Here is a 14417-nt window from a genome sequence, read left to right on the forward strand (position 1 = left end):
CTTTCTCCCAGCATATAAATCACATATATAAGTTTGTATTTGGATACTTTCTACTTTTCCATTTTTTATTCCTTTGTGTTAATTACATTTTTATTTAAAATGATGTATAAAAACATTGTAACTGTACATATTTATACGTTTTATGTGATATTTTACTATTTGTGGATATTTCACAATACAAACTTATCTATCTTCTCAAACATTTACCATTTTTATAATAAAATCATTGATAATTCATTTACCAATACATATGTTATTATTATGCAACACAACTATTCTATCATAAACCAAACCAGCTCCTTATTTTAAACATAAATGTAAAATTCATGTATAGTGAAATGGCATAGTAGATAAAGTGTTGGTGGCTATGCATGCACAAAGAATTCCAGCACATGAAGCCATGAAACCACAGTGGCAGCTTCGTGTGTTGATAACCCCAGTACTAGTTAGTGGAGACAGTCCTGAAGGGCTCATTTGGTAAAAAAAAAAAAAAACATAGCCTAATGGGTGAGATGCAGATTCAACAATAGATTCTGCTTTGAAAATTAAGGTAGAAAGTAATGGAGAAAATTTTCAGCTTTGGCTTTTGGCTTCCACATACATAAGCATGGGAGAACTCATTAGTATTGTGCATGCATGTGCACACATACATACACACAAATAACTAAAACAAAAATTTAAAAAGTAGTAATAAAGAAGGATGTCATCTAGGAAAACTCTTATTAATGAAAGTTTTATTGGAAAATTTTAATGGTGGGTTCACACATAGATTTTAAGCACTTCAGCCTCCAACTCTATAGCAATAATTTCTCATGTTTGTAACATAGTATTCACATACATATAAATTACTTATTGCCTCTTAGACATATATTGAGTCTACATTGATGATTCTCTGAATTTTTACATAATTTTAAAAAATGAATTACCCGAGACCTTTCATTAATACAAGATAAACTCACAAAAGAAAAATTATTGAAACACATGTAATTAGATTTGGTTCAGTAGAAGGAATATTAAAATGGATGCTATTGTGAATTTGTAAAAAGTAACATATTTAGTAAATATTTAAATCTAATCTTAAATGTTAATGTTAAATTACTAAATAACTCCTTATTATGTGCAATGTAATTAAAATACTATGTTTATACATCACTTCTATACACATAGAAATATGGCTGTTAATTATTTTTAAACTATTTCAACCTCATCAAATTTCAAATGATTTTTATGTAATATGTATTAGAGCAAACTTTATAATTTTTTAAGCTGTTATGATACCTAAAGATCAAATTATCTTATAGTTGTACTTCAGTTTTTCTTTTGTTGTCAGACAGCTATCATTTCTTTTAGAATATACTTTCTAAATATAAGCCTAATACATATTTAATATAAAATATACAAAGCATAAAAATGAAAAATATCATATAATCCAATGAACCAGGAAATTATTTAAAGTTCAAGTTATTGTTTCCTTTAGTTAAAGACATACATTCATTGTGATGTCCCAAGTAGTAAAATCATTCAAGAAAATATTTCTCATTGTTAGATAAATTATTTTCCTGTATTTTGTTACCTTGTGCCATAATAATTTGTTGTTATTTCATCGTATTATTCTGGGTCACATAAAGGCATCTTCATGCATATATATAGTATACTTTGAACACAGTCTCCCTATACACTAATATCCTCCCCTTTTATACTTGTTTCCATTGCAGTAAACATTTTTCTTTCCTTAGACTTAGACATTTTTATTTCTACATTTATAATACCTTTAAATATTTGATTTTATGTATTCATATAAAACTTAGGACAAATGAGACCAAACATATATTTGTCTATGTGAGAGTTACTTATTTCACTCAATATCTCGAGTTACTTCTAGTTTGCACTCATTTTAATTAAATAGACTAGTATTTTCCCCTTCTATTCCCTAAGTATATAATTTCAAAAACGTTGTCTAACCATGGTGATGTTTATTTATCATATCTGAAAAATGAGGATATCATTAAATGACTCACAAGTGTGAGGAGTATAAAAATCATCCATGCAGCATTCTTTTTGTAGTAACTACATTTTAGTAAAAATTAAGCAAATATTAGCTGTTCATATTAATAATACTATATTAAGAATAATATGTTGGTTTTATGTCCTGAATGTAATTAGGTTTTTTTTTAGCATTGTTATAGTAAACATCCTTTCAGGAATTACAAACTTTGTATGTAATTAATTTGGTACTCACCTTAATATCATTGATCATAAACAACACTTTAATGAACATAAACTATATTTTCTTAAACTATTTATTGATTATTTGAGTTTCACATTATGCACCCTCGTCACAGTCATCTCCACATCCCATAATGTTCATCTTCACCTCTTGCAGCGTTCCTCGTCATTAAAGACCATATACCTCTATCTATCTACCTACCTACCTACCTACCTACCTACCTATCTATCCATCTATCTACACACACATACACACACACACAAACACACACACACATTTTCAAACAAAGTAAACAAATCAAGGCATAAAAAATATCCTGTGAAAGATGTAGTTTCTCATAGTCTGTGTCACAGTATACACCTCTGTCCTCACATTTTCACATGTAAATGTAAGTTGCAATTGGACATTGTTCTGCTTTAAGATCTTTGGCTTCTGTGACACCATCAATATTGGATATTCACCTGGACTCCTTCCAGTTATCCTGTGCCATGGAGATCCTGCAGACTGGATCAGTACATGATTCAAAAGTTTAGAGATGATGTAGAATTTGGGGTGGGCAAATTTGAAATCCTAAACTATATATTTGCTATATTGAAAATATTCCAAAACTCACTGAATCTCATAAAAGTAGAAAGAGCTTTAAATCAGTGGTGATTTATATAGGTTATATGATTTAAAACAATTAATTTTATTTTATGTGATTGATTGTGAGGGTGTCAGATCCCCTGGATCTGGAGTTACAGACCATTGTGAGCTGCCATATGGGTGCTTTGAATTGAATTCAGATCCTCTGGAAGAACAACCAATGACCTTAAAAACAGAGCCATCTCTCCAGCCCCTAGGTTATATGATTTTTATAGAGGAAAAGTAATTAAATATTATAGTGACTAAAGTTAGCATCCCCCTTGGAATACAACTTATGAAGAAATTGTAGATTATGTGGAGGTAAGATTTTGGTACTTATTTTTGTGTTTGCATATACATGCTTGTCATTCTACATATCTGTGGGAATATTATCTATTTAGTTTTATATATGTCTGAATTTCTGTATATAGCTTCTTATAATCACACATGAATCTTTATAGCATTACAGGTTTGTCACTCCACAGGTACTGTTGGACATATTCTTGCACTATTTCAGATAAAGTTTTTTAATCTGTTAAAATTTGTCTATTCAAAGCTATTACATGGTATTTTAAGATGGTAATTTGGAACTAAGCCACAACTGGTTGCAGTGACAGAAAGAAACAATGAAAAATAAAAGCATATTGCTAAAGCTGCTAATGGACTGACTTGACATAGGATTTAGCACAGAGTTCATTATAAGCCTGTAGAGCACAAGCTGTAAATGTTAGAAGAAAATAAAGGCACCATTTGTTATGGCTATAAAAATAATCTACAATGTTAAGATTTTTTGTAACTTACATTAACTGGGTGCATTTTAATGAGCTCACAATATAGGAAAATCTTTGTTAACGCTTATGGCTCTTTTATATACATATTATATTTTCCATAAGGATATGTATTTGATAAATGACATGTATAATATTAAAAATAAAAAAATAAACTCAAATTTAAATTAAGTAATACTTTCTTATAGATATTGTATAATTAGTAAAATAAAACTAACTTTATATTGGAAAATATGAATGTATTTATTGTTATAAAAATCTTAAAACTAATATTATTAGTGTTAAGAAAAACCATCACCATGCTTATGAATGAATCTCAAACAAGACTGATAAAAGTGAATATTTAAGAAAAATAAAAAATATAGCCGAGTTTCACACTATGTGAAAAGTGGCTGTGAAATGCAATGAAATATAAAAAACATTTAAAGGTAACCTATAAAGAATTTTTTGTAGCTACATATTTCAAAATAATAAAGATAAAATCACAGATGTGTGATATACCATAAGAGACGAAAGAAATCTGTTGTTTAAAAAGACAAACATGACACTTAAGCAGTACTTGACTCTACCCTTCATATTCAATAAAACATAAATAAAAGGAAGGCTTATTGAAGTATTAACCTACTGTAAACTGCTGGTCTAGGAAAGTTTATTTATTCAAATATCAATAGTTAATAATAAATGACAAACTATATATAAAATGAAAGGAACACAAAGTCAATAAAATGTAATTTATGAACTATTTTCAGAAATAATAAAATAATATCAGATGAAGCAATTGACAAAAAAATATTCAACCCAAAACCACATTCTATGTAAAACACATAGCATTTAAAGTTGAGTAAAGAACATTCAGAAATTTTTATTAGTCTCTCATTGTTGTGAAAAAATATCTGATGAGATGTAATATAAGACAGAAAGTCTTTATTTGCCTACAGTTTGAGTGTATCATCTGTGGCAGAGAAGGCATATTAGCAGGTCACTGAGGGAACAAGCCACATATCACACACATTGAGGAACCTATCAGTAATGAATACTAATACTCAGCTTGAAATTTCCTTTATATACAGTCCCAGACCCACATTACAGAATAGTGCTGTCCATATTTAGAGTGAATCTTTCCCAACTTAACTTAATTGGCATCATAAAAAAACAGGCTACTTGCAAGGCTAACCTATTGCTGACAACCACTCATATAAAGTTGCTAGGTAATTTTAGCTCCTTTATATCTGATGATATTACCAACCATAATCATTCAAAGAAGTCATCAGAAGTGAAGATGTCAGATGTTGCAAGACATGTCATAATATTTCACAAGAAGGCAATAAAACAATACCGACTGTTGGAGGTTGGTTCTAATGCTTTGATTTAATCAGGAATCTGCATTTCCAAACATTGAAAGTCCTTGTCATCAGTTGGTATTTGACCAAACAATAAATATGCCATTGGCCAGCCGATGGGCAAAATATTAAAAGTTTTATACCAATTGTGAGAACCAAATTAGATTTGAATATTTCTAATTCTTGCTTATGCACAAATTTGGAATTAGATTCACTGAATTAGACAATCAATAATGTTGCACAATAGGGAATATTATAAAATTATTAATACTTATATATAAACATTTTAACAGCCTATTTATAACAGTATCAAAATAGGTTACTTAATATTACATTAGAAACAAATATAAAATATTAACAAATATGAAATATTAAAAATATGAAATATTGACAAATATGAAATATTAAAACACGAATATACTGTTAAGAATAAGTCAATATCTAGAAAAGTAAAACTGTTTCCTTCATAAAAACAATACAAAATTTGGGGAACATGACTATTTTAGAACTCTTATCTTAGGACTCTGAAATCTAAACAAAATATTACAAGAGAAACAAGAAAAAATGGCTAATATTTGCATATGTGTGTAGGCAGGGTATTTGGGGGTTCTTAGATCATTTAATTTACTATGATAAATATGTTTTATAGAGAAAATAGTACAAAAAATGGGTACTGAATATCATTAAAGTCATAAAGTTTTTATCACTTACATGGTCCTTTTTGAATGATTACTTCAAAGGTTTATCTTTTTATTATCTATATGTACAAGTCAGCTCAAACATAGGTATTTTGGAAGGTTTGAAAAATATATTTATAGGTAAGTTTATAAGTTGCTGCAAGTGAAATATAACATTTCAAAATGTACGTTTACCAAAATGCCTGGAAGAAATGTCCAGATGACATGCTAGAAGGAATAATTCCATTGAAAATCTGCAATATTCTTGGGATCATAAAAGATGCAAATCTGTTTATAACTTGAAGTAATCTCAAAAGAAAGTGGGAAGAGAGAAAAACACAGAACATAAGCTTCTCAGTGAATTCTGTTCTCTACATAAACAGAAAGTTAAGATTAAAGAAAAATGTAAATTCTAACCCAACCGCTGAGAAAACATTCCATATTAAAGAGTTCTTAGTTCTTCATTAAAAACTCAAGGACTTCACTCGTGATACCTTAAAAACATGTTTGCTTAAGTAAGACCTAAAGAGTACAAACTTATTATTCATGTAAACATTCAGTGAGAAATTTTATGGAGCCCTACTCATCTGCAGACAAACAACTACTGACAACTAAGGAATGCTAAAATATTAGGATTGGTTTAACCCAGGAGATTTATTGTTTGGTTATTCAATACCATGTGGTCAGCCAGAAATCATATTAAGCCACAGCAGTCAGGCACAGAAGATTTTAGTTATATATTTATGTTCATATACATGTAATAATAACTAAGTAATGTAGGTCATGGGTGTGAGTGGGGACAGAGGGTAAGTATAAGGGAGGGATTGAAGGGAGGAAAGGGATGAAAAGAAAATCGGAATTACATTTTAATTTTAAAATATTAAAAATTCAAAGTTGGAGTGACTTTAAGAATATATGATGTTCTAAGTATTTCAAGATAAGTTTGTGGAATCATTGGATGATGAGTGGTAAAAAGCACAAGTACAGAACTGGACACAAGCACTACAATGCACAGATAAAAAGGAACATTAAATTTATAACAAATACCTCACACTCAGAAAAATGTCAGGAAAGAGCCAAGCCAAATCACAACAAATCAAAAGGAAATAAGGAATCCACAGTTATGAAGTTACTATAACAGTTTTAATATCTAATGGTAGAACAAATTATGAGTCATGAACATGTAAAGACAATATGGCCTATTTAAAGAAATCAATACAATAAGAATGTAATTTTGTAAATACATTACATAGTAATGTGAAAAATTAATAATCCTGAATGGTCTATCTTTTAAATTGAGATGGTAAATTTTATGCTATACACGTTTGAATACAACACTTTAAAATATTTAAAATAGAAAATATTTATGGAAGAACAAAAGTAAAAATTCCCTTTCTTTCAATTTCAAGTCAACATCCTATCAAATTCAGTTCTAGATTTCTAAATCATAGCTATAAAAATACCCAAAATAATTCATACAATTATGTGATAACAGTCAAAGATGGAGTTATGTGGGGAGCCAACAGAAGGCGGCTATCATCCTTTCAGGCATCTTGAGCCATATACCCTGACAAGAGACTTGATTACAACAGCCTACAACAGCTGAGCACACTCTGATAACATCTTGGTTTAAATACCCAGGATTTTCCCTTGGGTATGTGAGACTTAAAGGTGTGTGACTTAAGGGTGTGACTTAGAGATCAGATTTAGAGACAAAACCTAAGGACATGACTTAAAGGCGTGACTTAAAAGTGAAACACAGAAAAGGCAAGAGGCAGACAAAAGAGATTATTATTAAGTATTAGGCACTTGGAGTAGGCACTTGAGACTCGCAACAGGCAATTAGACATTAGGCACTTAGCATTTGGAAGAGGAAGCATGGAACTTGGAGGCACTAGGGACTAAGAACTCAAGACTAGGGACTTGAAGAGAAGAAGAGAGACTGAAGAATAAACGGGATTGGATCATAATCTCTCTGGTCTCCATTCCTCGAGTCCATCCTCACTCTCTTGCTGAACACCGACCCCAGGACCGGAGCAGCTTGGGGCAGTGCGGGCTCTAAAAACTTAGACCCCAAGGCTTTTGGTAGTGTGGGTTCCAACAATGATAGAGCTCTTCGTGACATTTTGGCCCCCAATGTGGGGCAGAGCGGTTCTCAACATTTTTGGTGGCCAACATGGGGCAGCTCAGGCCGCAACAGAGTTACTTGTCAGCATGAATGTTAGCAAAAATTTAAAACTGTGTAATTTGTACACATGCTTAAGATCATATCATAAATAGAATGGCTTTATCAGTTTTTTTATAATATTACATATTAATATGTCAATACTATTAAGGAAGTTTTATATGTTCAATTCAGTCATAAGAATTTCTCATAATTTTTAAAAGCAATTGATAATATCACCTTAAAATTAGTATGATACCTAAAGTAACCTTAAAAAAACATTTAAAACTAATGTAGTAACAGGGTCAGGAATTTCTGATTTCAGATTATGCTGTTAAAATTTAGCAGAATAATAATATATAAATCAAACTATGTAATAGACATTAATTTCCATAAATATATAAACAGAAGTTCAACTGAATTTTGTATGTGTTACAACCACTCAGTAGCTAAAGGGTAGTTTTAGGAGACCAGTAATACATAGTAAAATGATAAAATTTGACTTTTTTTTTCTATGCTATATGACTATTTACTCAAAACGAAGAAATATTATTAGAATTTTAGCAGTTAAAATAGTAGAAGAGGTGTTAATAAATCTGTATTATATTCAACATTATCTTTTTATAACTACTAAAATTATAGTATAAAATTTAAAAATATTAAAAAATCATGACAAATACAAAATGCAATAAGCATATATTTAATTTGAATCACACTGACAATAAAATAAATTGAATGGTTATTATAATTAAAAGTAGTTTGAACTGATTTAGGTTATATAAATAGTCTTTTTTAAATATCTACATATACACACATATAATCTCATTACATTTCAAATGAGAAATAAATATATATCTTACACTTTATAAAAGCTTTTATGTTTATAGAAATATTAAAGTATAATTAAACTATAATTCATGATAAAATTAAGTACCAGCATCCTGGTAAATCCAGGATAGTATAAGAAAAATAAAATCTGAAGCAAAAAAATTATCAAAATGTTTCATCTCATTTAGAAGACAAAGCTTATAACTTCTCCAGTACACATATAAAACATGCAGATAATTAAGCAAGAAATTATGATCATGTTATATATCAACTACTATTAATAATACCAAAATAGTAGATAAAACAAACAACAAGGTCTTACTCAGTAGCTCTAGCAGGACCGAAACTGCAGCTTCATATTTGATGCAACCCTGGTACCTCATCCTTAGAAGTGCTAAGGTATGAACCACAATAAACAGGTTCTTGTATCATGTTTACTAAAGCTATGAATATAATATGTGGTAGTTTTATTCAATAAACTTGTGATTATTTGTGTGTATACATCAACTGTGAGGTTCAGATGCACTAAAACAGAGGGCTACAGAAGCTGTGAGCTAATGTCCTCTTGCTATAATGTACTGTGGAGAACTTCTATGCAGGAGTAGATAACATCAAAGAAGGACATTTTAAGGTGAAATATGTTGATCTTTAAGAATATATTTTTTAATTCTTTCAATATTTTATATTATCTTGATCATCTCCTCTCCACAATTCCTCTCATAATCACTTCTTCCATACTCTTCTAATCTTGTTATTTTTTCTCCTCTTTCAATCTGTCTTTCATTCTCTAAGTCTATTGAGTCGATTTATATTAGCCTGCTATTCTTGGGTGTGGAGTCGATCTGGGAGTATAGTCAATATGTGGCAAATATAAGGCAAAGTATTAGAAAACCTGACTCTATATTGGTCAAAGTATCCAATAGACTTTCTCTCCAAAATTGCATACTACTGGAAAAACTGTTATCCTTCATAACATGATCACAGAGCCCTATTGGTGAAGGTATCACTTATGTCACTGAACACAGAGAAATCAAGCTGTTATATAACTAGAAGCGTCACCTCTACTGATTATCAATCATTATTCAAAAGATACTTTGCATGCTACCAATCAGGAAAATTTTACCTATATATACCCCGAGACCTACAACAAAGACCCACTTGAGAAATGTATGGGTGCATTAATGTTGGATAGTAAAACCATGCCAAGGAGCTTGGTAAAGTAGAGTAGGTTGAGACCCAGAAACTCAGTGGGCACACACCTAAGACTTAGGCGACTCCCCATTCCCTGCCATATTTCTGACCTTGAACATGTGCCACACTCTTCACATAAGGAAATTTGACCTGTAGTCCCATAAGTCCAGAACAGAGTTCTCCATGCTAATGAGGTATTTAAAGGTCCTGAGGGCTTAACCAATAAGCTTCCCTTCCCAGACATTCCTCACTGCAAGAGGTATTTAATTTCAGGTCCACCTTGAGAAGAGGGTACCCTATTGGTATGCATCCATTTTCAACCAAGAATAGTCAATAAGCAGTTTAGAACAATGGACTGTCTCTTTCATCAAGATCCATATGGAGAGCCCTGGAGAAGGCATTCTTGCCTACAGAGCCACAATTTAATTCTCCTATAGGCCTCTTCGTGCTCCCAGTCATAGCCACCACCAAACTTGCTTCTGCCAAGCTCAGGACAATCACTGTTAAGACAAAATGGAGCTTTCCTTTTACCTGTCCTTGCTCTAGAAAGCTGTCTCTGCTCTGAATCCCTGAACCAGCTCTGATTTTCCAAGATCTCATACTGAACTCTCCCAACACCTAAGCAGTGTCTCTGCACTAAGCTATAGCCTAACACCAGCCCCTGGTGTGGTAGCCTGGGATAAGTGCAGTCAAACTCCTTGCATTTCATTTTCCCAGAGACTGTGCCTTAAGGCAGGGCAGATACAGACCCATACATTATTTAAAAAATTTGGGGAGTAATCAAATATTTTAACATAAAATTTCCTATGAGATGAAACTCATACTTGACACTTCTAAGTGACCAAGAACTTAAAACTTCATAGGTCATGAAAGCCTTTCTAGTAGACTAGATAGGGGGAAATGTAGTGGTATATACCACTAAACTTATCCATGAAATCACCTTTAATGACAGTGCTCTACCCATAGATCAGTGTATCACTCAACAATAATAAGAGAATCTTCTTATAGTAGATGGTAATTAACACAGGGACCCATAATTGCATAATGTGCAGAAAGTGAAAGATTTTAGAGCATTCATCTCTAAATGGGATAGCTATATAAGGCCCTTCTCTCAAGACTCAGGGTTTATGTGGAAGAGGAGGCAGAAAGAGTGTAAGAGCCAGAAGTGATGGATGACTCTGAGAAAATAGGATCATTCAGATACAGTAACTATGAACTCAAAGTATATGACAGCATATACAAGACTGGCACAGATTCAAGTCAGCCAAATAACCAGCTCTAAGAAGGGGAAGAGAGGACAAATTTCCACACCAAACCAAAAAGCTATTTGCAATTGTCACCTCCTGGAAAACAAAAATTTTTTTTCCTTTGGCATACTGCTAAGTATATTAACCATATTCCTACAGCAGACCCATATGTATGTATAAAATGGCAAATGGCATCTTCTTTATTTTGTATACATTTAATTTCAAAACAAATTAAAACAAACAAATTATACAATACTCAAAGCTGGTATTCTGGGAATGGGAAGGGATATTCCTGCCTTAAGGCACAGGACAATATAGAAGAGATTCTTCTAGCCGGGCAGCGGCACACACCTTTAATCCCAGCACTAGGGAGGCAGAGGCAGGTGGATTTCTGAGTTCGAGGCCAGCCTGGTCTACAGAGTGAGTTCCGGGACAGCCATAGCTATACAGAGAAACCCTGTCTTGAAAACCAAAAAAGAAAAAAAAAGAAGAGATTCTTCTAGACATAAACAGCGAGCCAGATGTCAGTAAGTCTTTTAGAGGATAAACAGGGAAACTGTACAGGAGGCATGGGCTTCCCAGAGGGGTCTTTAATCTATTTCTTCTATGTGAGAAGCATCCACATCACCCTCAAGACAATCTCATAACAGCAGCACTAGGCTCCTCTGCTGCTATCTCATTTGCATCTGTATCCAGGCCTAGTAAAATCATGTGGTAGAGGCAGTTGGATTTGGTTTGGGGATCCTCGAGAGAGAAACCAGAACAATTTCAAACAGCAGCACTACAAGGTACTTGAAAGTTTTGACATTTTGTCTGCCTTAGCTTTAGATGATTTTTGCCCATCATGTAACCCATTGCAGAGTTGTCTCACAGTGCTTGGGGCTTTCATGATCCACTTCATTTTGACTGTCCAGCCTACTGAAGATAGTTACTTTTTCAATCTTCTTGTCCAAGATCTTCTTCATGAGCTGCCAGATATTCTCAAACTTTGGCTTGCTCTTCTCTCCATTTTCTTCTTCTCGTCCTCATCCTCAAGAGCTCCAGGACCTCCTTAGTCACTGAGATGAAGTTGTTTCCACCAAATCTCTTGAGCTGTTATACATAGTACTTGTCAATAGGCTCTGTCCTATACATCAACTCAAAGCCCTAGGTTCTCAAAACACTTCACAAAGGCAAAGTTGACCACCTGCTTTTTGCTCTCACCAGTGATACAGTACATAAACTTCTGTGTTTCCTTCATGTGAGACATTCTTTAACAGGAAAATCTTCTCATCTCCAGACTGAGGAAGGTAATAGCAAAGGAGCTCAGAGAGTTGGCAACAGTTATTGGAATCTTTATGGATTCTAAGCTTTAAGTTCTTGGAAAACACCTCAGAATTTCTCATAATTCTCTTTGTCTTTAGCCAATGCAGAAAAGAGCACAATGCACTTCTTCACAGTGTATTTTGTGGATAACTTTGGGGATCTTTCTCCACTGGAGCACTTCTCAGGAGACTTTTTTGAGGCAGGTACTCAATGTCTACTACACCATGGATAAAGTTAAGGTACTCATGTATAAGCTCCTTACATCTGTCCATGATGAGAACATGATGGATGTACAGTTTGATGCTATTCTTGTTCTCAAAAAGGTCAAAGGAAGCTCACCTGGGAAAGAAGAGTAATTCTCTGAACTCCAGTTGACCTTCTACAGAGAAGTGCTTGACTGCCAAGTAGCCTTTTCAATCAGTGATGAGGGTTTTGTACAATTTGCCATATTCCTCTTGAGTGATATCATCAGAGTTTTTTTCTTAAATAAGTATAGTTTTTTTCAACTCTTTCTGATCAATGTATTTCTCCTTAATCTTTTCTTTTTTTATCTTTGCCACTGTCACCTTCCTCCTCTAATTTCACATCTTCCATTTTAGGCTTTTTTTTCATCATCTTTATCTTCTTTTTCTTTTCACTTTTGTCTTCCACTGTGTTATCACCAATGCTCTCCTTCTCTTGTTCCTTCTCCAAATAGAGAGTGATTGAATAATCTATGAAGTTTGAGTGTTTCTTTACCACTGCCTTGACCCTCCTCTACTCTAAAGATTATCTCTGGTCTTTGAGGTTAAGAATCAATTTGGTACCACTTCCATGGTCTTTAGGAACTATGAAGGATCCAGCAGCAGAAGACTCCTAGGCATACTGTTCATCATCACTGTGCTTTGTGATCACAACCACTTATTCCACTACCAGATAGGCCAAATAGAATTCAACACTAAACTACCAATCATGTAGATGTCTGCACCAGCCTGGAGAGTACCCATGAATGCCTATGTGGCAGACTTAGCAGTGGTTCCCAAGTTATTTATGAGGTCAGCCTTGTTCATGTCAATGTCTGTGTTCATCAAAGTCAGCGTAAGCTCCTGGAAGGTTGGGTATAATGTCAGTTTTCAACTGTTTGACACTGTGAAACCTGTCAGGCTTTCATACCAAATCTTATCCAAAGCAGTAGAAGAAACAGAGATCAACTCTCAAATGAAAATTCCTTGTTTGAATGGAAAGTATTAATGATAAGGGACAAGACCTGAGAGATTTCTGCCTGAAAAGCAAAGGTCTCCACCATTTTGTACTCCAAGATGCACTTCCTCAGGTGTCTTGACAGAAAAGCCAAGTAATAGCCAGGACCATGTCTGACTCATAGGACAAGCCAAGGCTGCTCAGGGGTGACTCAAGAGAGCTTCTATTTTTATTTATACTTTTCTTTTTTGAGGGAGGGAGAATATAAGTATGTAGATCAATATATAAATATGTAAGTAAAAAGTTGGGCACATTAGAGAAACAAATGGGGAGGGGAAAATAGATTATCAGAAAATATGAATTTTAAATACATACATATGTGTGTGTGTGTATATGTGTGTGTGTGTGTGTGTGTGTGTATTTGAAACTTACTCTGCCTATACCTAAAACTTTGCTAGCCTATAACATTGGTCAGTACATTCTCAGCTAACAGTATGATTAATTGTCAACCATTTACCTCTTCCTATATGGGTATTTTTATATGGCTAGAGCTTATACAGATCTTCATATGCTGTGAGATTTTTTTTTTTTTTTTTTGGTTTTATATGTCCATCTTACATATGGTGTCTGGAAAATAGTTTTCTTGAAATCATACATCACCTCTGGCTTTGACAGATTTTATGCCCTCTATTCCAAGAAGATCCTTGGGCCTTGAGAGAATGGGGTGTTAATAGACATCCATTTAAATTTGTGCACTCCAAAGTCTATTATTCTCTCCATTTGAATACTTCTGTGTAAATAGCTGTATACTGCAACAAAAACATTCTCTGATGATTGTTGAGAAACA

The 14417-nt window shown here is 33.1% G+C and overlaps 1 pseudogene; it reads right to left on the bottom strand.

Annotated features, from left to right (window-relative positions):
* Positions 1 to 11676: 11676 nt before the first annotated feature.
* On the bottom strand, positions 11677 to 13752 carry LOC117694515 (heat shock protein HSP 90-beta pseudogene; annotated as a pseudogene).
* Between the last annotated feature and the right edge of the window lie 665 nt (positions 13753 to 14417).

The sequence above is a fragment of the Arvicanthis niloticus genome, chromosome X, assembly GCF_011762505.2.
Source record: "Arvicanthis niloticus isolate mArvNil1 chromosome X, mArvNil1.pat.X, whole genome shotgun sequence".
NCBI lineage: Eukaryota > Metazoa > Chordata > Mammalia > Rodentia > Muridae > Arvicanthis > Arvicanthis niloticus.